This window comes from Hordeum vulgare, chromosome 6H (genome assembly GCF_904849725.1).
Source record: "Hordeum vulgare subsp. vulgare chromosome 6H, MorexV3_pseudomolecules_assembly, whole genome shotgun sequence".
NCBI classification, from domain to species: domain Eukaryota; kingdom Viridiplantae; phylum Streptophyta; class Magnoliopsida; order Poales; family Poaceae; genus Hordeum; species Hordeum vulgare.
Genome location: NC_058523.1, coordinates 390,088,744 through 390,115,277, shown reverse-complemented (window position 1 = coordinate 390,115,277; position 26,534 = coordinate 390,088,744).

The following is a 26,534-nucleotide window of genomic DNA, read 5'->3' as shown; positions in this document are numbered from 1 at the left end:
TGAAACCATCAAAAATTATAGATACGTTGGAGACGTATCAAGCATCCCCAAGCTTAACTCCTGCTCGTCCTCGAGTAGGGAAGTGATAAATAATGAATTTTTGATGTGGAATGCTACCTAGCATAGTTTTCCTTTGCAACTTCTTTCATCTGACATGAACATTCAGATCCGTAAGATTCAAAACAATAGTTTGCTATTGACACGAAAACAATAATACTTCAAGCAAACTAGCAAGGTAATCATGAAATTTCAAAATAACAAGGCCAAAGAAGGTTATCCCTACAAAATCATATAGTCTGGCTATGCTCCATCATCCTCACACAACTAATGTAAATCATGCACAACCCCGGTATTGGCCAAGTAATTATTTTCGCACTCTTACTTTCTCAAACTTTTTATAACTATCACGCAATACATGAGCGTGAGCCATGGATATAGCACTATAGGTGGAATATAGTGTGGTGGTGGTTGTGAGACAAAAAAGGAGGAGATGGTCACATTGACTCGACATATCAAAAGGCTATGGAGATGCCCATTAATAGATATCAATGCGAATGAGTAGGGATTGCCATACAAAGGATGCACTAGAGCTATAAGTATGTGAAAGCTCAAAAGGAGAACTAGTGGGTGTGCATCCACCTTGCTTTCTCACGAAGACCTAGGGCAATTTTGAGGAAGCCCATCATTGGAATATACAAGCCAAGTTATATAATGAAGATTCCCACTAGCATATGGTGGTGACGAAATGAGAGGCTCTCAAACATGAAGAACATGGTGCTATTATGAAGCACAAGTGTGGAAAAAGATAGTAGCATTGTCCCTTCTTTTTTTTATTTGGGCTCTTAGGCCTCTTTTTTCTCTTTTTTTTTATTTGGGCTCTTTGGCCTCTTTTTTTTTATTTCCTCACATGGGACAATGCTCTAATAATGATGATCATCACAGTTTTATTTACTCACAACTCAAAGCTTAGAAATGACTCTATAGGAAATGCCTCCGGCAGTGTACCGGGATGTGCAACGATCTAGCTTGGCATACGACGTTGAAACATCTCGCTAGCTATCTTACGATCATGCAATGGCAATATGAGAGTGACGGCACAAGTCATGAGACGGAACGGTGGGAGTTGCATGGCAATATATCTCGGAATGGCTATGAAAATGCCATAGTAGGTAGGTATGGTGGCTGTTTTGAGGAAGGCATATGGTGGGTTTGTGCACCGGCGAGAATTGCGCGGCACTAGAGAGGCTAGCAATGGTGGAAGGTGAAAGTGCATCTATACCATGGAATCACATTAGTCATGAAGAACTCACATACTTGTTGCGAAAGTTTTTATTAGTAATTGAAACAAGGTGCTAAACGCATACTCCTAGGGGAAGGGCTGGTAGGTGTTAACCATCGCGTGATCCCGACCTCAACACAAAGGATAACAATCAATAGATCAATTATGCTCCGACTTCCTAACATAGCGGTTCACCATACATGCATGCTACGGGAATCATTAACTTCAACACAAATATTTCTAGATTCACAACACCTTACTAACATAACTCTTAATATTACCAAATCCACGTCTCAAAACTAATTGGGAGGAATCAAGACTTCTCTTTCTACTCAATGCACATGAAGATGGAGGTTTTGTATCCTCTTTGGGTACCTATCACCTTTGGTACTACTTTCATAGCATAAGTCAAGTACCAAGTCACGCACCGCCGTGCTCTAATAGATCTAAGTGAAGCACATAGAGCAAAATTATCTAGCTCAAAAGATATAAGTGAAGCATGATGAGCATTCTAGCAAAATCACGATGAGTGCATGTCTCTCTCTAAAGGTGTGCAGCAAGGATGATTGTGACACAACAAAAAGAAAAGACTCCTACGATACAAGACGCTCCAAGCAAAACACATATCATGTGGTGAATAAAAATATAGCTCCAAGTAATGTTACCGATGGATTGAAGACGAAAGAGGGGATGCCTTCCTGGGGCATCCCCAAGCTTAGGATTTTTGGTGTCCTTGAATTTGGCTTGGGATGCCTTGGCAATCCCCAAGCTTGAGCTCTTTCCACTCCTTATCTCTTTGTCCATGAGTACATGACCCAAAACTTGAAAACTTCACAACACAAAACTTAAACAGAAACTCGTGATAACATTAGCACAAGAAAACAAACTACCACCTCTTTAGGTACTATAGCAATCTTGATTTCTATTTATATTTGTGTTCTATTCTCACTTTTCCATGGCTAGTACCCCCCGATACGAACCATAGTTTCATCAAAACAAGCAACCAACTCAACAAAAACAGAATCTGTCAAAAACAGACCAGTCTGTAGCAATCTGTATACTTCGTATACTTATGGTATCTCAAAAATTCTGAAACATTACAACTGCCTGGGCAAAAGGCATATCAACCAGAAGAAAAAAGAATCAACTCAAAAGCTCTTTCTGAATAAAAATGGAAAATCATCATGTGAGCGAAAAGTTTCTGTCTTTTTCCAGCAGGATCAAACAACCATTACCAAGACTAATCATAAAGGTTTTGCTTGGCTCAAACACAAAAAAGAAACACAAAAGACACAAAAGACACTATCATAACAGAATTATGATAGTGTGGACGCAACAAAACAGAAAGAAAAAGATAAATTCATTGGGTTGCCTCCCAACAAGCGCTATTGTTTAACGCCCTTAGCTAGGCATTGATAATTCAATGATGCTCACACAAAAGACAAGAATTGAAGCACAACGAGAGCATCATAAAGCATGTGAAAATCACATCTAAGTCTAACATTCTTCCTATGCATAGGCATTTTATAGGAAAACAGATTGTCAAGACAACCAATAGGTACCATATGCAAGGAAGAAGAAAGAGACAATAGCAATCTCAACATAACGAGAGGTGATTTAGTGATATGAAAGTTTCTACCACCAGATTTTCCACTGTCATAATAATTACATGTGGGGTCATATTCAAATTCAACAATGTAACTATCACATAGGATATTCTTTTCATGATCCACATGCATGCAAAGTTGACGCTCTTAAAAAATAGTGGGATTATCATCAACTAAAGTCATGACTTCCCCAAACCCACTTTCAATAATATTGCAAATATCATATTCATAATGAGGCTTAAACAAATTTTCAAGATCATAAGAAAAATCATCGCCCCACTCATGATCATTGCAACAAGTAGTGGACATAGCAAAACTAGCATCCCCAAGCTTAGGGTTTTGCATATTTTTAGCATGATTGTTACTAATAGAATTTATAGTGAAACCATTGCAATCATGCTTCTAATCCAGGGAGCCCTCGTGAATCACTTCATAAATTTCTTCCTCACAATTTTCAGATTCACGCATCTCAAGCAAAACTCCATAAAGATAGTCAAGTGCACTCAACTCACTAGCAATTGAATCAACATAATTGGATCTCTTAAAGAGATTAGCAAGTGGATGAGGATCCATATCACTAGATTTTCAGCAAGCGAAGATGCAAGCATATTGAAGGCACATGGCACACAAGAGAACAGAAAGCAAGCGAGAGAAAAGGGCGAATGAAAAAGGCAAACGAAAAAAGGCAAAGATTTTTTTGTAATTTTTTTTTCAGAAGTGGGGGAGAGGAAACCGAGAGGCAAAAAAGTAAATGCAAGAGATGAGTTTGTGACACTTACTTGGATGAGTTCTTGACTTGATCCTCCCCGACAATGGCGCTAGAAATCCTTTTTGCTACTTCTCAAACAACAGCGCGAGAAATTGACACGTTGACGGAGACTTGCTTGCATTGGTTTTTCCCTAGAAGAGGAAAGAGTGGTGCAGCACATGAGCAGTAAGTATTTCCCTCAGTTTGAGAACCAAGGTATCAATCCAGTAGGAGAATCTCGTCAAGTCCAGAGTACCTGCATAAACAAAAAAGAGCTTGCACCCAACACTATAAAGGGGTTGTCAATCCCTTCAAGATTGATTGCAAAGTGAGATCTGAAGGCGGAAAGTGAAACGAAGAAAAGGTGTAAGGATGAAAATATGGTGTGGAGTAGACCCGGGGGCCATAGTGTTCACTAGAGGCTTCTCTCCAAATAGCAAATATCACGGTGGGTGAACAAATTACTGTCGATCAATTGATAGAACCGCGCAAAGTCATGACGATATCTAAGCCAATGATCATACATATAGGCATCACGTCCGAGACAAGTAGACCGATACTTTCTGCATCTACTACTATTACTCCACACATCGACCACTATCCAACATACATCTAGTGTATTGAGTTCATGACGAACAGAGTAACGCCTTAAGCAAGATGACATGATGTAGAGGGATAATCTCAAACCAATGATGAAAACCCCATCTTTTTACCCTTGATGGCAACAACACGATGCGTGCCTCGCTACCCCTCCTGTCATTGGGTGAGGTCACCGCACGGTATGAACCCAAAACCAAGCACTTCTCCCATTGCAAGAATCATAGATCTAGTTGGCGAAACAAAACCCACAACTCGAAGAAAATTACAAGGATATGAAATCATGCATAAGAGAGATCAGAAGAAACTCAAATAAGATTCATAGACAATCTGATCATAAATCCACAATTCATCGGATCTCGACAAACACACCGCACAAGAAGATTACATCGGATAGATCTCCATGAAGATCATGGGGAACTTTGTATTGAAGATCCAAGAGAGAGAAGAAGCCATCTAGCTACTAGCTATGGACCCGTAGGTTTATGGTGAACTACTCACGCATCATCAGACATGTCATGGTGTTGATGAAGAAGCCCTCTGTATCCGAATCCCCCCTCCAACAGGGCACCAGAACGTGCCCAGATGGGATCTTGCGGAGACAGAAGCTTGCGGCGGCAGAAAAGTACTTTCGATGATCTTCTGATTTTTTCTGGGATTTTAGGGAATTTATAGGTGAAAGACCTAGGGCAGAGGAGGCCCAGGGAGCCCACAAGCCTGGGAGGCGTGCCCCCTGGCCCCGGCTAGGGGGCTTGTGGGGTCCCTGGTGGCCCCCTGCCCTGATTCTCAGGCTTCCCGATCTTCTTCTGTTTCGGAAAAAATCTTTTCGGCAGTTTCGTTCCGTTTGGACTCCGTTTGAAATCCTCCTGTGAAAGGAGTCAAAAACATGGAAAAAACAAGAACTGGCACTTGGCACTGAGTTAATAAGTTAGTCCCAAAAAATATATAAAAGGCATACAAAACATCCAAAGTTTGACAAGATAATAGCATGAAACCATCAAAAATTATAGATACGTTGGAGACGTATGACTGATCACATCAACCTTGGAAACACTTCCAACACTCATCGTCACCTCGCCTTTAGCTAGTCTCTGTTTATTACGTAGCTTTTTTTTTGAGTTACTAACACTTAGCAATAACCGGTATCTAATACCCTGGTGCTACTAGAAGTACTAGTAAGGTACACATCAATATCATGTATATCCAATATACTTTCGGCGACTTTGCCAACCTTTTCATCTACCAAGTATCAAGGGTAGTGCTGCTTCAGTGACCATTCCCCTCATATTAGAAGCACTTAGTCTCGGGTTTGGGTTCAACCTTGGGTTTCTTCACTATAGCAGCAACTGGTTTGCCTTTCACGAAGTATCCCTTCTTGCCCTTGCCCTTCCCGAAACTAGTGGTTTCATAACCATCAACAATTGATGCTCCTACTTGATTTCTACCTTCGCGGTGTCAAATATTGCGAATAACGCAGGGATCATCATCTCTATCCCTCACATGTTATAGTTCATCACGACGATCAGTAGCTTAGTGGTAGTCACTCTGGAGAACTATGTCGATCACTATCTTATCTGGAAGATTAACTCCCACTTGATTCAAGAGATTGTAGTGCTCAGACAATCTAAGTACATACTCAACGATTGAGTTCTTCTCCCTACTTCACACGCCAAGAATCTTGTCGGAGGTCCCATACCTCTTAACGTGGGCATGAGCCTGAAATCCCAATTTCAGCTCTTGGAACATCTCATATGTTCTGTGACGTTCAAAACGTCTTCGGTGCCTCAATTCTAAGCCGTTAAGCATTACTCACTGAACTATCACGTAGTCATCAAAAACGTGTATGTCAGATGTTCGCAACATCCACAGACGACGCTTGGGGTTCGGTACACCGAGCGGTGCATTAAGGACATAAGCCTTGTGTGCAGCAATGAGGACGATCCTTAGTTTACGGATCCAGTCCGCATAATTTCTACTATCATCTTCCAACTAAGTTTTAACTAGGAACATATCAAAAATAGTAGAACTACAGCGCAAGATACAACATAATTTGCAAAGACCTTTTGACTATGTTCATGATAATGAGTTCAATTAATCATATTACTTAAGAACTCCCACTCAAATTGACATCCCTCGAGTCATTCGAGTGGTACATGATCCAAATTCACTACCTCAAGTCAGATCATCACGTGAGTTGAGTTTAGCTTCAATAGTGAACATATCCATGTTGATCATATCCACTATATGACTCATGCTCGACCTTTCGGTCATACGGAGTGACAAATCCGAGTCTTGATCCATGCCAACCCAACAGACACCTTCGGAGATACTTGTAGAGCACCTTTATAGTCACCAAGTTACGTTGCGACGTTTGATACACACAAGGTATTCCTCCGGTGTCCGGGAGTTGCATGATCTGATGGTCATACGAATAGATACATTGACATGAAGAAAACAGTAGCAATAAACTAACACGATCATATACTACGTTCATAGTTTGGGTCTTTTCCATCACATCATTCTCCTAATGATGTGATCCTGTTATCAAGTGACAACACTTGTCTATGGCCAGGAAACCTTGACCATCCTTGATCAACGAGCTAGTCAACTAGAGGCTCACTAGGGACAGTGTGTTTTCTATGTATTCACACATGTATTTGAGTTACCAATCAATACAATTCTAGCATGGACAATAAAGGATTATCATGAAGAAGGAAATATAATAATAACCAATTTATTATTGCCTCTAGGTCATACTTTCAATAGTAAGGCACGCACAAGAAGAATAGCCAGATGTTGCAGTTCCACTACAGTGCATCTTTAGTTTGCAATGTTAGTTCATCTCCTGTTAGACTATCTGTTGATGTGCGTCGATTACCTCGGATGGGCATGTCCATCGTGTGCCACTGCTTTGCTCCTTGCTGTAGTTCAAACTTTTAGTAGTTCCTGGCTTCTTTCATGCCTATGTGCGTCCTTGGTTACAATATGGTAGAACAACCAGTGAACATCCTTAGCTCGAATGTTAGGGGGCTAAATGATCCAGATCGTCGGGCTACAATTAATGAAACCATTGACGCGTCATCGTGTCAAATCGTCTGCTTGCAAGAGTCGAAGCTCGAAAATGTTGGTAGATTCACGACGGCTTACCTAGGAGGGCAAAGGCTAAAACGTTTTGCCCAACGACTTGCCACTGGCACTAGAGGAGGGATTGTGGTACTTTGGGATGATATCACTATGGATGTGAGCAATAAACTTACTACTATCGATGGCCCGACCAATCATGTCGGTAAGGATATTTTTTTCACCGAGCTACCCAGCCAAAGGCCGATCAATTGGGTGTTATGGCTTGCCAATGGGGACTTCAACCAAATCATTCGTACCAACGACAAGAATAAAGGGAATGTTAATACGAGCCACATAAACCGATTCTGGGCTGCCTTGACCACTTGTGAATTGCAAGAGATTCATCTACAAAACAAACTTTCCAAATGAGGAATGAAAGAGAAAACCTGACTCTTTGAAAGCTGGACACCTTCTTCTGCAACGGTGATTGGGATAACCAATTCAGTACCCATGTACTCCATGCTCAATCTTCTTCTTTGTCCGACCACTCGCCCCTTTTGCTAGCGGATGACAGAGGGCCTCGGAGGCCTAGGGTATTCAAATTCAAAAATTCCTGGACGTCGATGCGAGGCTTCTCTGAGGTGGTGGAGAAGTCGTGGAATGAGCAATCAAACCACACCGAGCCTTACCACGTGCTTCACCACAAGCTAAAGAAAATGTCCCTTCGACTATCCGAATGGAGTAGATGCCTATTCTCCACGGCAAAAATCCACCTTCAGACCGCCCTTCTTGTGATCCTCTATCTTGACCAAGCCCAAGAATAGTGTGGGGACCCCGACTTACTAGTCAAGAATCGCCGTGCTCAGTGATCCCAGAGATCAATGCTCACCGAACACATATACTGAATAAAGAGTCTTACATCTAACTACCGATTATTACAACACGTGACCGAAGGGTCAAGTTCACAAGACAGGGCCTAGGGCCAAATCACACGAATACACTAATAGCGGAAAACATAGGGCTAAGCGGGTGCCCATGCCATCAAGCCTACACCTACATGCATTCTGACTCGGAAGCGTCCTAGTTCGCAGGGGTGTCGCTGAAGACATACTCATCTCCAAACTCCGGTCCTTCCATGTGTGGTCAATAACATAACCAGTGGCAAGCCAATGAATACTTTGAATGTACTCGCAAACAGCCCATGATATGAACAATGAAAGTGAAGGATAACAATATCATGCATCTTTAGTGTAACTCATCTGGGTGGAATGATCATGAGTATGCATCAAGTTAAAGAATTACTCTTGAAGAACAGGTTACAGATATTATCATATCTGTTGAGGGCTGAACCATACAGGTTCACCCTATATGCCAAGTCACCAAACTTGGTCATATCATTGCTATCATAGCAACACTTTTCTTATCACCACACACACACTCACACTCACGCACACTTGGTTTATGCGGAAATATCAGGACGTAGTTTAAGCAGGATTACCCAACTGTCCTTGACAGTGGACACGGCTATTCGAATAGTTTATACTCTGCAGAGGTAGTACGCTAGACCCACAAGATCTGGGAAACTTCCGTGTCATCCACGACTCGCGGTATACTACATACCCAAGGTAAGTACCCGATCAATGCCTTTCCCCTGACGATACTAGACAAAGAAGTCCATTTGATTGGTACCCAGCCCACATGTTGTACGTCTTACGAGCACCAACTCTCGACAGTACCAACCATGCGGGGACCAACGGTGTGACTGGAACTCATAAAAATGGCATAGTCGTCCTACCCGGCACGACCCCATCACGAGAGTGACCACATATCACTCCCGCCACTAGTAATGTGGTTCTTTGCTAGCACCGACCAGAGTAATTAACATAGCCCCATCCCATAAGGGGTAACGTGGTCGTACTGGTAAGGTTGGGATGGTCGACACATCATATATCTAATCCCATTTCTGAAACCTTACTCACACAAATACCGGGTGCATCACTTCACCAAAAGTGATCACCTAACTCATCATCACCCTCAGGCATTAGTGGCACCCGACGGGGTTTTCATAAACTCTTGCTTTATGACAACATCATGCTCATGATAATACTACTGCTACCTTTACTTGTCAACATGGTATTTGCATGACCCTAAGGGGTAGAGTCAAGCTCAATGCATGTGCTCCGGGGGAGCCTTCGGTAAAATCATATCAAATGATTACCGACACTTATGATCATATGCAATGGTAATACTTGCTATTATAACATGCAAAGTAACATATGCTCGGTCATGGTCAAAGGGATGCTTGCCTTGGTCAGCTAAGTATCCGGGGTCTTCGAGGTCTTCCACTCTGATTCCCTCGTCACACGGATTTTCTATCATCGATAAAACAATAAATAAGAAATAGATCACACAGAAACAGTCCACAAGTCATTTTAAAAATGTTCCCTATTACTGATAAATCTCAGATATCATTTAAAAAATATTTGTCTTAGTTTTCCTTGAAGAAATATTTTTGAAAACAACCAAGCAGAAGCAAAACTATTCCATTTTAGCCCTTTTTAATATTATAAAATAGAATAGTTGCTGGAAAAATTCATCTAAGCATATCATTAAATACTACACATTTTTAGAAAAATAACAGTGGAAGAATTATATATTTACACTGGTTAAATGTTTTTATAAAAAATCTTCGAAATCCAGGTTTAAAATAAAAAGAAAAACAGGCTAGCTCTCGCCTGGTTTGGCCCAGAGCTGGGCTCGCCCATGGCCAGCCGACGGCCTGCCCAGGCGCGCGCGCCGTCAGGTTAGAACCTGACGAGCGGAGCCGTGTGGTCAGTGGCCGAGGCCAGCGCGAGGGAGGAGGCTGGGCCACCGACAGGTGGGGCACACCTGTCGGGGTCGTCTCCTACCTCCAGCCAGAGAGGAGGAGGAGGACGCCGACGAGGTTGCCGACGCGCTCAAGCTCCATTGAACACGGGAATGGGTTTTCCTGACCGTCACCTACCTGCTCGTGGTCGAAACAACGACGGGGAGACAGGGGTTCGCCGACGACGAGGAGGCCATGGCGGAGGAGCTTCGGGAGGTGGTCGAGGAAGAGCCTAGAGACACGGAAAAGCTAGGGCGAGTTAGGGGAAAGCTTCCTGGGATCAAGGGGGTCAGTTTGGTGGGTCGAGGGGTGTAGGAGCCATCGTGTAGCCGGAGATCGACCAGAGCTCCGAGGCGGAGGGGCCTCGATCGATCTCGAGCACCAAGGCTCTGCTAGTTTGCTGGGGTGGCTAGGGAGGTGCTAGTGGATGTGACGAAGCTATCTGAGGGGTGCTGGAGCGAGGGGGAGGGCTATTTATAGGCCCGCGACGGTGAGCAGAATCGGGAGCGCCGGTGACTCATCGTGGCGCGCATGGGGGTGCAGAGAGAGGCCGGGGTTGAAACCGCGGTCTTAGGACATGGTATTGGACCGCCCGAACCATCTGCAACAGAGAGAGGAGAGAGAGAAGGCGAGCATTCGTGGCCGTGCAAGCTTGGTCGGTTCTGGAGCACGCGAGCACGTGTCGCGCGAGCTCTAGCGCGAGAGAGGAGGGTCCCTGAGGCTTGCTTGACGCAGAGGGGCTGCCGGGGAAGAGGTTGGACATCTTGGGGGAGGCTGGAACTGGCCGAGGGCGTCGCCCCCACCTTGGTGACTGCCTGTAGCGCGCCCAGAGCGCAGTTTTGGCATGCCACGGCATGCTGGTGCGCTTTGAGGCACTTTGGACGTGTGTAGCATGTCCTGGCACTTGTTGGGGGTGTGGCTAGCCGTTTGATTTTAGTGGGAGCTTCGGCTGGTAAAAGGAGGCAAGAAATACTGGTGCAGTCAGTCATGAACTGAGGTCTAAATTGGGGTTTTTGGCCTTTCCACTTTGAACCAGTGAGGGTCCAGTTGACTAGGGTTAGATACAGGTGTTGGTTACTTAATCTAAGAGTTTGAAGCAAAGGAGTTTGGTTTAGCTGTGGCTAAGGTGGCTTTTTCCTATGTGTCAGAAGGTGTTCGACGGTGGGTACTCGGGGTTGCAACCCACCACTGGTGCTGAGACTTAACATGTTTGGTTTTGGTGGTAAACCATGGAGTTCCACCAAATTTGAGCTCCAAAGGACAAGTTTAGCTTTGTAAACTTGAAATCACTCCAATATGACCAGATATGTTCCTTCCAAAGGGAGTGTGGGCAAACTAAGTCCCACAAATCCCATTTTTGGTGTGGAACCCTCCTTTGAGGTATTAGGCACTCCTGCAAAGTTTTAGCATCATTGGGCAAACTTTGCTATGTAGAGTTGCTCTAACTTGATTCTGGACAGACAGGGTTTTTGGGTTATCTCGGGTCCTTACCCACCTTTGATCAAGGTGAAACTTTATGTGGACACCAAACAAGTCTTAGGGACATCACTGAAATTTTCTAGGAATTTATTGAGAATATTTCCTTTGGAAATATTTCAAAATGCCAAAAGAGACAGAAATAGCTTTTATAGTTTTAATCAATAAATTTTAATATAAAATGGGGTTTAAAATCCTATGTATGGAAAATATATGTCCTTCTGATCATCTCTAAATTTAATCAGATTTTTCCAAGGCAGAAAAGTAATTTTCCATCTTGGAATACCAATTCTGACCTTAGAAATGGACAGGTTATTTAATTAGGAAAATAATCACAAAAATAATTATTTTTGTGGTTTGAAATATAAAGATAGGCAAAGATCAGATTACCAAATATGAGTAGTAGCACTGCTTGGTATCAAGGACATGTAGTGCAACTCAAGGTGGTTTTACTTTGGTTATCAAAGGTTTTTGGAAATCAGTATAATACCAAAGGAATTTAGGGTTTTAAAACCTCACATGATCAAGCATACAAGCATACAATGTCAATCATGGCACTCACAACATTAGTTTTGAAAAAGTTTTAACAAGCTCAGAATTTTACAACACAGAAAGGTGATAGCAAAAACAGTGTGTGACAGACCTATCCCCCTTACGAGAATCTCGTCCGTGAGATTCCTAAGCTAGGTGCTAAAAAGGTCTAGAAACTCGGATCGGAGATAGTCTTCACGCTCCCATATAGCTTCGGCTTCGGTGTTGTTGCTCCATTGAACCTTGAAATATTTGATGGTGCGGCTTCTGGTGCATCGCTCTGCTTCATCCAGAATGCGGATCGGCGTCTCGCGGTAGGTGAGATCAGACTGAAGGTTAATGGCCCGGCGATCAATGTCCTTGTAAGGATCGGAACAACTTGGCATCTGGAGACACTTCCAAAGCTGTGACACGTGGAAAACATTGTGCACACCCGAAAGTTTCGGAGGTAACTCCAACAGATAAGCGACCTCTCCACGCCTTGCCATGATCTTGAATGGCCCAATGAACCTTGGAGTGAGTTTCCCCTTAACGTGGAAACGCTTGGTTCCCTTGAGAGGTGTGACATGGAGGTACACCAAATCTCCGGGAATTAACTCCACATTCCTGCGGCGAGAGTCCGCATAACTCTTTTGTCGCGACTTGGCTGCCTTCAGATTTTCTTGGACTAGTTGCACCTTCTCTTCTGCCCGGTGCAAAACTTCTGGTCCGAAAATCAGCCCGTCTCCGGTTTCTGACCAGTTGAGCGGGGTGCGGCATTTCCGTCCGTACAACACTTCGAACGGGGCCATCTCGAGACTAGACTGGTAGCTGTTGTTGTATGAAAACTCAGCGAACGGCAGACAGTCTTCCCATTTGGCTTCGTGCGCTAGGACGCATGCGCACAACATATCTTAGAGTATCTCATTCACCCTTTCCGTTTGTCCTCCCGTCTGCGGATGGAAGGCGGTGCTGAAAGAGAGCTTGGTACCGAGGGCTTCCTGAAGTTTCCTCCAAAACCTTGAGGTGAATTGCGTGCCTCGGTCAGATACAATCTCATTGGGAACTCCATATAGGCTTACTATGTGCTCGATATAGAGACTAGCCAACTTGTTCCCGACATAAGTGGTGTTGACAGGGATGAAGTGGGCCACTTTGGTCAAATGTTCGACAATAACCCATATCGAGTTATGGCCCTTGCTAGACCTTGGTAGACCGGTAATGAAATCAATCCCTACCTTGTCCCACTTCCATTCTGGCACCTGGAGAGGTTGTAGCAGTCATGCGGGTCGCTGATGCTCAGCCTTAACTTGCTGACACACAACTCACTTGGCCACATATGACGCAATTTCCCTCTTCATGTCGTGCCACCAGAATCTTTCTCGGAGATCTTGATACATCTTGGTACCACCGGGGTGAATGGAGTAGGGTGTATCATGAGCTTCCCGTAGGATGAGTTCCTTGAGTTCGGCCTTGTTGGTTATGCATAAACGTTTCCCAAACCAGACCACTCCTTGATCATCCTCCAAGAATCCTGGGGCCTTGCCTTCTGGAATCTTCTTATTGATACCTTCGATGCTCTTGTGACCCTTCTGGGCCTCCTTGATGTTTTCTTCCAGCGTTGGTTTGACTTCGAGATTATCTAGGAATCCTGGTTCCACCAGTTCCAATTCGAAGTTCTCCAATTCTTCGTATAAGGCGGGCTGCCTTTCCTTAAGCATGACGTTTAAGGTGCTGGTCTTCCGACTCAAGGCGTCGGCCACTACATTTGCCTTACCGGGGTGATATTGAATGCTGAGGTCATAGTCTTTGATTAACTCCAACCATCTCCGTTGCCTCATATTCAATTCCCTTTGGGTGAAAATATACTTCAGACTCTTGTGGTTAGTGTATATTTCACATTGCTTCCCCAGAAGGTAATGTCGCCATGTCTTCAGGGCATGCACTACTGCTGCCAACTCGAGATCATGGGTGGCATAATTTTCCTCAGGCGGGCGCAGTTGCCGTGACAAGTATGCCACGATCCTGCCATCCTGCATTAGAACCCCACCTAGCCCGGTCCTTGAGGCATCACAATATATCACGAACTCCTTGCTGATATCTGGGTGGCCAATACCGGGGCGGTGGTTAGCCTCTTCTTGAACTCTCGGAAGCTTGCCTCACATTCCGGCGTCCATTCGAACTTCTTGCCTTTCTTCAAGAACTGAGTCATAGGTCACGCGATGCGGGAGAATCCTTCTACGAACTTGCGGTAGTATCCTGCGAGTCCGAGGAAGCTCCTGACTTCCTTCACGTCGATTGGCGATTCCCAATTGGTTACCGTGGTAATCTTAGAGGGATCAATTGCCAAACCACTTGTTGTCACGGTTTGACCTAGGAATCCAACTTCGTTCAGCCAAAACTGACATTTGCTGAACTTGGCATACAGTTGGTTCTCTCGAAGCTTTTCCAATACTAACCTCAAGTGTTGCTCATGCTCTTCTTCAGACTTGGAAAAGATTAATATGTCGTCAATGAATACAATGACAAACTTGTCCAAATATTCCATGAAGACCTTATTCATGAGGTACATGAAGTAAGCTGGGGCATTCGTTAATCCGAAGGACATGACAGTGCATTTGTACAAACCGTACCGGGTCAGAAATGCCGTCTTCGGAATGTCTTAGGGTCGAATCTTTAGTTGGAAATATCCAGATCGAAGGTTGATCTTGGAGAATACCTTTGCTCCATTAAGCTGGTCGAACAAGTCTTCAATCTTGGGGAGTGGATACTTGTTCTTGATCGTGACCTCATTGAATGAACGGTAATCGACGCAAAGTCGGATTGTCCCATCCTTCTTGGACACGAATAGAACACGCGATCCTCAAGGTGATGCACTTGGACGAATAAACCCTTTCCTGAGTTGCTCATCCAGTTGCTTCTTCAACTCCGCTAGCTCTTCGGATCCCATCATGTAAGGCTTCTTATAAATAGCCCTTGATCCGGGCATGGGTTCGATGATGAACTCGATGTCTCGGTCAGGAGGCATCCCTGGTAGCTCATCAGGAAAGACATCCGGGTACTCACAGACAATTGGCACTCGGTCGAGTCCTTCCTGTGATAGGCTATTAACTCGTGGCACTCGAGTGGGTACTGGCTCAGAGACATAATTGACTTTGACCCCTTGGTCACTTGTCATGGTAATGGCCTTGTTAGCATAGTCCAAGATACTCTGATGCTTGGCCAACCAGTCCATACCGAGGATTACTTCTAGGCCTTGCGACTTAAGCACAATGAGATCCGCTGAGAAGCTCGTCCCATTGATAACTATCCAAAACTTTCTACACCCTAGGTTGGTCCTCAAAACTACTCCCGGGGTTTGAATTGCCATATGCCCATGAAGCAAGGTAGGTTCTAGTCCACACTTCTCCGCAAACTTTTGCGTAACAAAGGAATGTGAAGCACCACAATCAAACAATATTGTTGCTAGGGTAGAGTTGACGAGGAACGTACCCAGAATGCAGTCCGGGTCTTCCTGTGCCTCTTCTGTGGAAATATGATTAATCCGCCCCTTGCTGTGATACTGCTGATTGCGGGGAGCCTGGTTCCTGTCTGGTGCTCCTTGGCCTGGATTTGGCGCAATGGGCCGCTGAGCATCGGGTTTCTTATTGGGGCACTGCCTGGAATAGTGCCCTGGTTGTCCACACCCTCAACAGGTAACTTGCGCTGGAAGGTTGGTCTTAGGACATGGTATTGGACCGCCCGAACCATCTGCAACAGAGAGAGGAGAGAGAGAAGGCGAGCATTCGTGGCCGTGCAAGCTTGGTCGGTTCTGGAGCACGCGAGCACGTGTCGCGCGAGCTCTAGCGCGAGAGAGGAGGGTCCCTGAGGCTTGCTTGACGCAGAGGGGCTGCCGGGGAAGAGGTTGGACATCTTGGGGGAGGCTGGAACTGGCCGAGGGCGTCGCCCCCACCTTGGTGACTGCCTGTAGCGCGCCCAGAGCGCAGTTTTGGCATGCCACGGCATGCTGGTGCGCTTTGAGGCACTTTGGACGTGTGTAGCATGTCCTGGCACTTGTTGGGGGTGTGGCTAGCCGTTTGATTTTAGTGGGAGCTTCGGCTGGTAAAAGGAGGCAAGAAATACTGGTGCAGTCAGTCATGAACTGAGGTCTAAATTGGGGTTTTTGGCCTTTCCACTTTGAACCAGTGAGGGTCCAGTTGACTAGGGTTAGATACAGGTGTTGGTTACTTAATCTAAGAGTTTGAAGCAAAGGAGTTTGGTTTAGCTGTGGCTAAGGTGGCTTTTTCCTATGTGTCAGAAGGTGTTCGACGGTGGGTACTCGGGGTTGCAACCCACCACTGGTGCTGAGACTTAACATGTTTGGTTTTGGTGGTAAACCATGGAGTTCCACCAAATTTGAGCTCCAAAGGACAAGTTTAGCTTTGTAAACTTGAAATCACTCCAATATGACCAGATATGTTCCTTCCAAAGGGAGTGTGGGCAAACTAAGTCCCACAAATCCCATTTTTGGTGTGGAACCCTCCTTTGAGGTATTAGGCACTCCTGCAAAGTTTTAGCATCATTGGGCAAACTTTGCTATGTAGAGTTGCTCTAACTTGATTCTGGACAGACAGGGTTTTTGGGTTATCTCGGGTCCTTACCCACCTTTGATCAAGGTGAAACTTTATGTGGACACCAAACAAGTCTTAGGGACATCACTGAAATTTTCTAGGAATTTATTGAGAATATTTCCTTTGGAAATATTTCAAAATGCCAAAAGAGACAGAAATAGCTTTTATAGTTTTAATCAATAAATTTTAATATAAAATGGGGTTTAAAATCCTATGTATGGAAAATATATGTCCTTCTGATCATCTCTAAATTTAATCAGATTTTTCCAAGGCAGAAAAGTAATTTTCCATCTTGGAATACCAATTCTGACCTTAGAAATGGACAGGTTATTTAATTAGGAAAATAATCACAAAAATAATTATTTTTGTGGTTTGAAATATAAAGATAGGCAAAGATCAGATTACCAAATATGAGTAGTAGCACTGCTTGGTATCAAGGACATGTAGTGCAACTCAAGGTGGTTTTACTTTGGTTATCAAAGGTTTTTGGAAATCAGTATAATACCAAAGGAATTTAGGGTTTTAAAACCTCACATGATCAAGCATACAAGCATACAATGTCAATCATGGCACTCACAACATTAGTTTTGAAAAAGTTTTAACAAGCTCAGAATTTTACAACACAGAAAGGTGATAGCAAAAACAGTGTGTGACAGACCTATCCCCCTTACGAGAATCTCGTCCGTGAGATTCCTAAGCTAGGTGCTAAAAAGGTCTAGAAACTCGGATCGGAGATAGTCTTCACGCTCCCATATAGCTTCGGCTTCGGTGTTGTTGCTCCATTGAACCTTGAAATATTTGATGGTGCGGCTTCTGGTGCATCGCTCTGCTTCATCCAGAATGCGGATCGGCGTCTCGCGGTAGGTGAGATCAGACTGAAGGTTAATGGCCCGGCGATCAATGTCCTTGTAAGGATCGGAACAACTTGGCATCTGGAGACACTTCCAAAGCTGTGACACGTGGAAAACATTGTGCACACCCGAAAGTTTCGGAGGTAACTCCAACAGATAAGCGACCTCTCCACGCCTTGCCATGATCTTGAATGGCCCAATGAACCTTGGAGTGAGTTTCCCCTTAACGTGGAAACGCTTGGTTCCCTTGAGAGGTGTGACATGGAGGTACACCAAATCTCCGGGAATTAACTCCACATTCCTGCGGCGAGAGTCCGCATAACTCTTTTGTCGCGACTTGGCTGCCTTCAGATTTTCTTGGACTAGTTGCACCTTCTCTTCTGCCCGGTGCAAAACTTCTGGTCCGAAAATCAGCCCGTCTCCGGTTTCTGACCAGTTGAGCGGGGTGCGGCATTTCCGTCCGTACAACACTTCGAACAGGGCCATCTCGAGACTAGACTGGTAGCTGTTGTTGTATGAAAACTCAGCGAACGGCAGACAGTCTTCCCATTTGGCTTCGTGCGCTAGGACGCATGCGCACAACATATCTTAGAGTATCTCATTCACCCTTTCCGTTTGTCCTCCCGTCTGCGGATGGAAGGCGGTGCTGAAAGAGAGCTTGGTACCGAGGGCTTCCTGAAGTTTCCTCCAAAACCTTGAGGTGAATTGCGTGCCTCGGTCAGATACAATCTCATTGGGAACTCCATATAGGCTTACTATGTGCTCGATATAGAGACTAGCCAACTTGTTCCCGACATAAGTGGTGTTGACAGGGATGAAGTGGGCCACTTTGGTCAAATGTTCGACAATAACCCATATCGAGTTATGGCCCTTGCTAGACCTTGGTAGACCGGTAATGAAATCAATCCCTACCTTGTCCCACTTCCATTCTGGCACCTGGAGAGGTTGTAGCAGTCATGCGGGTCGCTGATGCTCAGCCTTAACTTGCTGACACACAACTCACTTGGCCACATATGACGCAATTTCCCTCTTCATGTCGTGCCACCAGAATCTTTCTCGGAGATCTTGATACATCTTGGTACCACCGGGGTGAATGGAGTAGGGTGTATCATGAGCTTCCCGTAGGATGAGTTCCTTGAGTTCGGCCTTGTTGGTTATGCATAAACGTTTCCCAAACCAGACCACTCCTTGATCATCCTCCAAGAATCCTGGGGCCTTGCCTTCTGGAATCTTCTTATTGATACCTTCGATGCTCTTGTGACCCTTCTGGGCCTCCTTGATGTTTTCTTCCAGCGTTGGTTTGACTTCGAGATTATCTAGGAATCCTGGTTCCACCAGTTCCAATTCGAAGTTCTCCAATTCTTCGTATAAGGCGGGCTGCCTTTCCTTAAGCATGACGTTTAAGGTGCTGGTCTTCCGACTCAAGGCGTCGGCCACTACATTTGCCTTACCGGGGTGATATTGAATGCTGAGGTCATAGTCTTTGATTAACTCCAACCATCTCCGTTGCCTCATATTCAATTCCCTTTGGGTGAAAATATACTTCAGACTCTTGTGGTTAGTGTATATTTCACATTGCTTCCCCAGAAGGTAATGTCGCCATGTCTTCAGGGCATGCACTACTGCTGCCAACTCGAGATCATGGGTGGCATAATTTTCCTCAGGCGGGCGCAGTTGCCGTGACAAGTATGCCACGATCCTGCCATCCTGCATTAGAACCCCACCTAGCCCGGTCCTTGAGGCATCACAATATATCACGAACTCCTTGCTGATATCTGGGTGGCCAATACCGGGGCGGTGGTTAGCCTCTTCTTGAACTCTCGGAAGCTTGCCTCACATTCCGGCGTCCATTCGAACTTCTTGCCTTTCTTCAAGAACTGAGTCATAGGTCACGCGATGCGGGAGAATCCTTCTACGAACTTGCGGTAGTATCCTGCGAGTCCGAGGAAGCTCCTGACTTCCTTCACGTCGATTGGCGATTCCCAATTGGTTACCGTGGTAATCTTAGAGGGATCAATTGCCAAACCACTTGTTGTCACGGTTTGACCTAGGAATCCAACTTCGTTCAGCCAAAACTGACATTTGCTGAACTTGGCATACAGTTGGTTCTCTCGAAGCTTTTCCAATACTAACCTCAAGTGTTGCTCATGCTCTTCTTCAGACTTGGAAAAGATTAATATGTCGTCAATGAATACAATGACAAACTTGTCCAAATATTCCATGAAGACCTTATTCATGAGGTACATGAAGTAAGCTGGGGCATTCGTTAATCCGAAGGACATGACAGTGCATTTGTACAAACCGTACCGGGTCAGAAATGCCGTCTTCGGAATGTCTTAGGGTCGAATCTTTAGTTGGAAATATCCAGATCGAAGGTTGATCTTGGAGAATACCTTTGCTCCATTAAGCTGGTCGAACAAGTCTTCAATCTTGGGGAGTGGATACTTGTTCTTGATCGTGACCTCATTGAATGAACGGTAATCGACGCAAAGTCGGATTGTCCCATCCTTCTTGGACACGAATAGAACACGCGATCCTCAAGGTGATGCACTTGGACGAATAAACCCTTTCCTGAGTTGCTCATCCAGTTGCTTCTTCAACTCCGCTAGCTCTTCGGATCCCATCATGTAAGGCTTCTTATAAATAGCCCTTGATCCGGGCATGGGTTCGATGATGAACTCGATGTCTCGGTCAGGAGGCATCCCTGGTAGCTCATCAGGAAAGACATCCGGGTACTCACAGACAATTGGCACTCGGTCGAGTCCTTCCTGTGATAGGCTATTAACTCGTGGCACTCGAGTGGGTACTGGCTCAGAGACATAATTGACTTTGACCCCTTGGTCACTTGTCATGGTAATGGCCTTGTTAGCATAGTCCAAGATACTCTGATGCTTGGCCAACCAGTCCATACCGAGGATTACTTCTAGGCCTTGCGACTTAAGCACAATGAGATCCGCTGAGAAGCTCGTCCCATTGATAACTATCCAAAACTTTCTACACCCTAGGTTGGTCCTCAAAACTACTCCCGGGGTTTGAATTGCCATATGCCCATGAAGCAAGGTAGGTTCTAGTCCACACTTCTCCGCAAACTTTTGCGTAACAAAGGAATGTGAAGCACCACAATCAAACAATATTGTTGCTGGGGTAGAGTTGACGAGGAACGTACCCAGAATGCAGTCCGGGTCTTCCTGTGCCTCTTCTGTGGAAATATGATTAATCCGCCCCTTGCTGTGATACTGCTGATTGCGGGGAGCCTGGTTCCTGTCTGGTGCTCCTTGGCCTGGATTTGGCGCAATGGGCCGCTGAGCATCGGGTTTCTTATTGGGGCACTGCCTGGAATAGTGCCCTGGTTGTCCACACCCTCAACAGGTAACTTGCGCTGGAAGGTTGGTCTTGCTCCCACCGTTGTTTGGCGGAGTGCTTGCTGGCTTGACGCTGACTTGCTGAGGTTGGTAATTCTGGCGAAATGTTGGATGCTTGTACTGTTGCTGTTGATAGTTGGGTCTTGCTGGGGCTGACTGCCATGGTCGTGGTTTCGAGTTGATCGGTCCTCCACTACCCATTAGCTTGCGCTTATGGGTGTCGTCCATTGCACGACGCTTGTCTTCCAACATAAGAGCCTTATTAACCAAGTCACTCAAGGTCTGACATTCACAAACAACCAGTTGATACTAGAGTGATTGCTGCAGTCCTTCCATAAAGCGCTCTACTTTGGCAGCCTCAATGCTGACATCTTCAGGTGCATACCTTGATAGAAGGTTGAACTTCTACAAATACTCCTTGACTAATCCACTGCCTTGCCTTAAGGCTCGAATTCCCGCTTCTTAATGGTCATCATTCCCGGAGGAGGGTGAGCGGCGCGGAATCCATCTTTGAACACGGCCTAAGTGATGACTTGCCCGGCTCGCATGATCTGAAATCCATCCCACCAGGCTCTGGCGGTGCCTCCGAGACAGTGGGTTGCATAGAGGACTTTCTCATTGTCGTCAGTGCACTTGACCAGCGCGAGAAGGTCTTCGATAGTGCGGATCCGGTCACCGGCATCCAAGGGCTCAGTCATCTCCGTGAATATGGGCGGCGTAGTACACATAAAATCAGAGAGAGTTGAGCGACCGTTGCCATTCCCGTTCTGCGGCGGGTGGTTTACCAAAGTTTGTGCCAGCTGCCGGATAGCGGCATTGTTGGCTTGACGCTCCTCCCGAAGAGCTTGAAGGAATTGAGCCATGGTCAAGCTTTCAGGGGGAGGCGGCGGCGGAGGAACATCGTCTTGCTGCACATGGTGATCTCCAGCTTGAGCTTCCCCTCCGGTTCCCTGCTGCTGTCCTGAAGAGGCAGAGCCGGGGTTGCCGAAAGTGTTGTTGCGAGTTGCATTCACCATCCTATCAGGGGAGTAGACAGGTCAAATTCTGCCGAACTGGTTGCACTCGAAAGGGATGATGTTCTGGTAAAGAGGGGGCCTGGTGTGTGCGGGTGTGCAAGGTTTTATGACAAAGGTTTTTGAAAAGAACTACTGCATTAAATTTAAAACAAGTGATGCAGTCGCTCACAAGCTACTCAAGGCAGAATGCGACTCGCATCCAACAGGTTCACACAACATCCGGGTCATAAAATCCTGATACAAGAACTCCTACATGCGGTACATCCTATGCTGCTAAGCGATCGACTGCGCGGTCTCATAAGTCGGCTCTGTGGGATCTTCGTCTTCATCTTCATCTCTGTCTTCATCTTCATTAGTGCTTCCCTTTCTCGAAGGAGTAGGGGAAGGAAGTAGACCATCTCGACGTCTCTTGGTTGGTGAGGTAGCGAAAAGCTCGGTGTATTCTTCTGCGGTTAAACGTCAACTCTGAAGAGGAACAACCTGAAGCGGGGGTATTCCTCCTCGGAAAGCAAAGCCAGGTGATATCATAGGTGCTCCTTCTTTCTTCACCTTGCGGTTCTTCATCTTCTCCATACGAAGTAGGTCCTTAACTTGGTGCAGCTCTTGGCGAATCCTAGTTGACTCCTTGATCAAAAGATGCGTCAAGGTGTCTGAGGAGAGGCTGAAGTAGGTCTAAAACCTTAATGGAATCCCGTCCTCGGATGAGGGGTTGAGTGTCCAGCTTCCATCTACCTTATCCTTAACAAAAGGTAGGTGACGAGTAGCCGGTTCATCCGCCATCTCAGGAAGGATGTTGCGGAGTCGCACGAATGCCTCTCGTGCTGGAGTCAGCACGGCCAACATCAGATCCTCCATTTGTGGCCCTTCAAAGAATCAGCTAGTTGGGGAGTCATTAGCCATCACTATCACGTCCACGTGATACTCCTTGGTGTCGGCGTTGACCCAGTGTTCGTGGTAGAGAAAGATGGGCGCGCGACGCACTTGACACTTCTCGAGGCTATCACTCAAAAGCAGAGGAAAGCCTGTTTCTAGAAGCGTCTCGGGTACGGCGACCATCTACAAGGTGTAGAGGAGAGGGTTAGAAATATATAGTGGGTGCGGTTCTCGGGTCATTCTATGTGCACTATTTGTTCGGCTATCGCCCATGCTACCTAAGGCTTCCTATAGTTAGGATGGCTCTCATACCAGCTCTGTGGGGACCCCGACTTACTAGTCGAGAATCGTCGTCCTCAGTGATCCCAGAGATCAATGCTCACCGAACACAGATACTGAATAAAGAGTCTTACATCCAAGTACCGATTATTACAGCACGTGACCGAAGGGTCAAGTTCACAAGACAAGGCCTAGGGCCAAATCACACGAATACACTAATAGCGGAAAACATAGGGCTAAGCGGGTGCCCATGCCATCAAGCCTACATCGACAGGCATTCTGACTCGGAAGCGTCCTAGTTCGTAGGCGTGTCGCCGAAGACATACTCATCTCCAAACTCCGGTCCTTCCATGTCTGGTCAATAACATAACCAGTGCCAAGCCAATGAGTACTTTGAATGTACTCGCAAACAGCCCATGATATGAACAATGAAAGTGAAGGATAACAATATCATGCATCTTTAGTGTAACTCATCTGGGTGGAATGATCATGAGTATGCATCAAGTTAAAGAATTACTCTTGAAGAACAGGATACAGATATCATCATATCTGTTGAGGGTTGAACCACACGGGTTCACCCTATATGCCAAGTCACCAAACTTGGTCATATCATTGCTATCATAGCAACACTTTTCTTATCACCACACACACACACTCACACTCATGCACACTTGGTTTATGCGGAAATATCAAGACGTAGTTTAAGCAGGATTACCCAACTGTCCTTGACCGTGGACACAGCTATTCGAATAGTTTACACTCTGCAGAGGTAGTACGCTGGACCCACGAGATCCAGGAAACTTCCATGTCATCCACGACTCGCGGTATACCACATATCCGAGGTAATTACCCAATCAATGCCTTTCCCCTGACGATACTAGACAGAGAAGTCCACTCGATTGGTACCCAGCCCACATGTTGTATGTCTTACGAGCACCAACTTTGGACAGTACCAACCATGCAGGGACCAACGGTGTGACTGGAACTCATAAAAATGGTATAGTCGTCCTACCCGGCACGACCCCATCACGAGAGTGACCACATATCACTCCCGCCACTAGTAATGTGGCTCTTTGCTAGCACCGACCATAGTAATTAACATAGCCCCGTCCCATAAGGGGTAACGTAGTCGTACTGGTAAGGTTGGGACGGTCGACACATCATAAATCTAATCCCATTTCCGAAACCTTACTCACAACAATACCGGGTGCATCACTTCACCAAAAGTGATCACCTAACTCATCATCGCCCTCGGGCATTAGTGGCACCCGACGGGGTTTTCATCAACTCTTGCTTTATGACAACATCATGCTCATGATAATACTAGTGCTACCTTTGCTTGTCAACATGGTATTTGCATGAACCAAAGGGGTAGAGTCAAGCTCAATGCATGTGCTCCGGGGTAGCCTTCGGTAAAATCGTCACACGGATTTTCTATCATCGATAAAACAATAAATAAGAAATAGCTCACACAGAAACAGTCCACAAGTCATTTTAAAAATGTTCCCTATTACTGATAAATCTAAGATATCATTTAAAAAATATTTGTCTTAGTTTTCCTTGAAGAAATATTTTTGAAAACAACCAAGCAGAAGCAAAACTATTCCATTTTAGCCCTTTTTAATATTATAAAATAGAATAGTTGTTGGAAAAATTCATCTAAGCATATCATTAAATACTACACATTTTTAGAAAAATAACAGTGGAAGAATTATATTTTTACACTAGTTAAATGTTTTTATAAAAAATCTAAAAAATTCAGGTTTAAAATAAAAAGAAAAATAGGCTAGCTCTCGCCTGGCTCGGCGGAGAGCTGAGCTGGCCCATGGCCAGCCGACGCCCTGCCCAGGTGCGCGCGCTGTCAGGTTTGAACCTGACGCGCGGGGCCCTGCGGTCAGTGGCCGAGGCCAGCGCGAGGGAGGAGGCTGGGCCACCGACAGGTGGGGCACACGTGTCAGGGTCGTCTCCTACCTCCAGCCAGAGAGGAGGAGGACACCGACGAGGTTGTCGACGCGCTCAAGCTCCATTGAACACGGGAATGGGTCTGCCTGACCGTCGCCTGTCTGCTGGTGGTCGAAACAACGATGGGGAGACAGGGGTTCGCCGGCGACAAGGAGGCCGTGGCGGAGGAGCTTCGGGAGGTGGTCAAGGGAGAGGCTGGAGACACGGAAAAGCTTGGGCGAGTTAGGGGAAAGCTTTCTGGGATCAAGGGGGTCAGTTTGGTGGGTCGAGGGGCGCAGGAGCCGTCGTGTAGCCGGAGATCGACCGGAGCTCCAAGGCGAAGGGGCATCGGTCGATCTCGAGCACCGGGGCTCTGCTGGTTTGCTAGGGTGGCTAGGGAGGTGCTAGTAGATGTGGCGAAGCTATCTGAGGGGTGCTGGAGCGAGGGGGAGGGCTATTTATAGGCCCGCAATGGTGAGCAGATTCGGGAGCGCCGGTGACTCACCGTGGCGCGCATGGGGGTGCAGAGAGAGGACGGGGTTGAAACCACGGTCTCAGGACGTGGTATTGGACCGCCCGAACCATTTGCAGCAGAGAGAGGAAGAGAAGGCGAGCATTCGTGGCTGCGCAAGCTTGGCCGGTTCTGAAGCGCGCGGGCACGCGTTGCGCGAGCTCTAGCGCGAGAGAGGAGGGGCCCTGAGGCTTGCCCGATGCAGAGGGGATGTCAGGGAAGTGGTTGGACATCTCGGGGGAGGCTGGAACTAGCCGAGGGCATCTCCCCCACCTTGGTGACTCCCTGTAGCGTGCCTAGAGCACAGTTTTGGCATGCCATGGCATGCTGGTGCACTCTGAGGAACTTTGGACGTGTCTAGCCATTTGATTTTAGTGGTAACTTCGACTGGTCAAAGGAGGCAAGAAATACTGGTGCTGTCAGTCATGAACTGAGGTCTAAATTGGGGTTTTTGACCTTTCCACTTTGAACCAGTGAGGGGCCAGTTGATTGGGGTTAGATACAGGTGTTGGCTACTTAATCTAAGAGTTTGAAGCAAAGGAGTTTGGTTTAGTTGTGGCTAAGGTGGTTTTTTCCTATCTGTCAAAAGGTGTTCGGCAGTGGGTACAGGGGGTTGCACCCCACCACTGGTGCTGAGACTTAACAGGTTTGGTTTTGGTGGTAAACCATGGAGTTCCACCAGATTTGAGCTCCAAAGGACAAGTTTAGCTTTGTAAACTTGAAATCACTCCAATATGACCAGATCTGTCCCATCCAAAGGGAGTGTGGGCAAACTAAGTCCCACAAATCCCATTTTTGGTGTGGAACCCTCATTTGAGGTATTAGGCACTACTGCAAAGTTTTAGCATTTTTGGGCAAACTTTGCTATGTAGAGTTGCTCTTACTTGATTCTGGACAGACAGGGTTTTTGGGTTATTTGGGGTCCTTATCCACCTTTGATCAAGG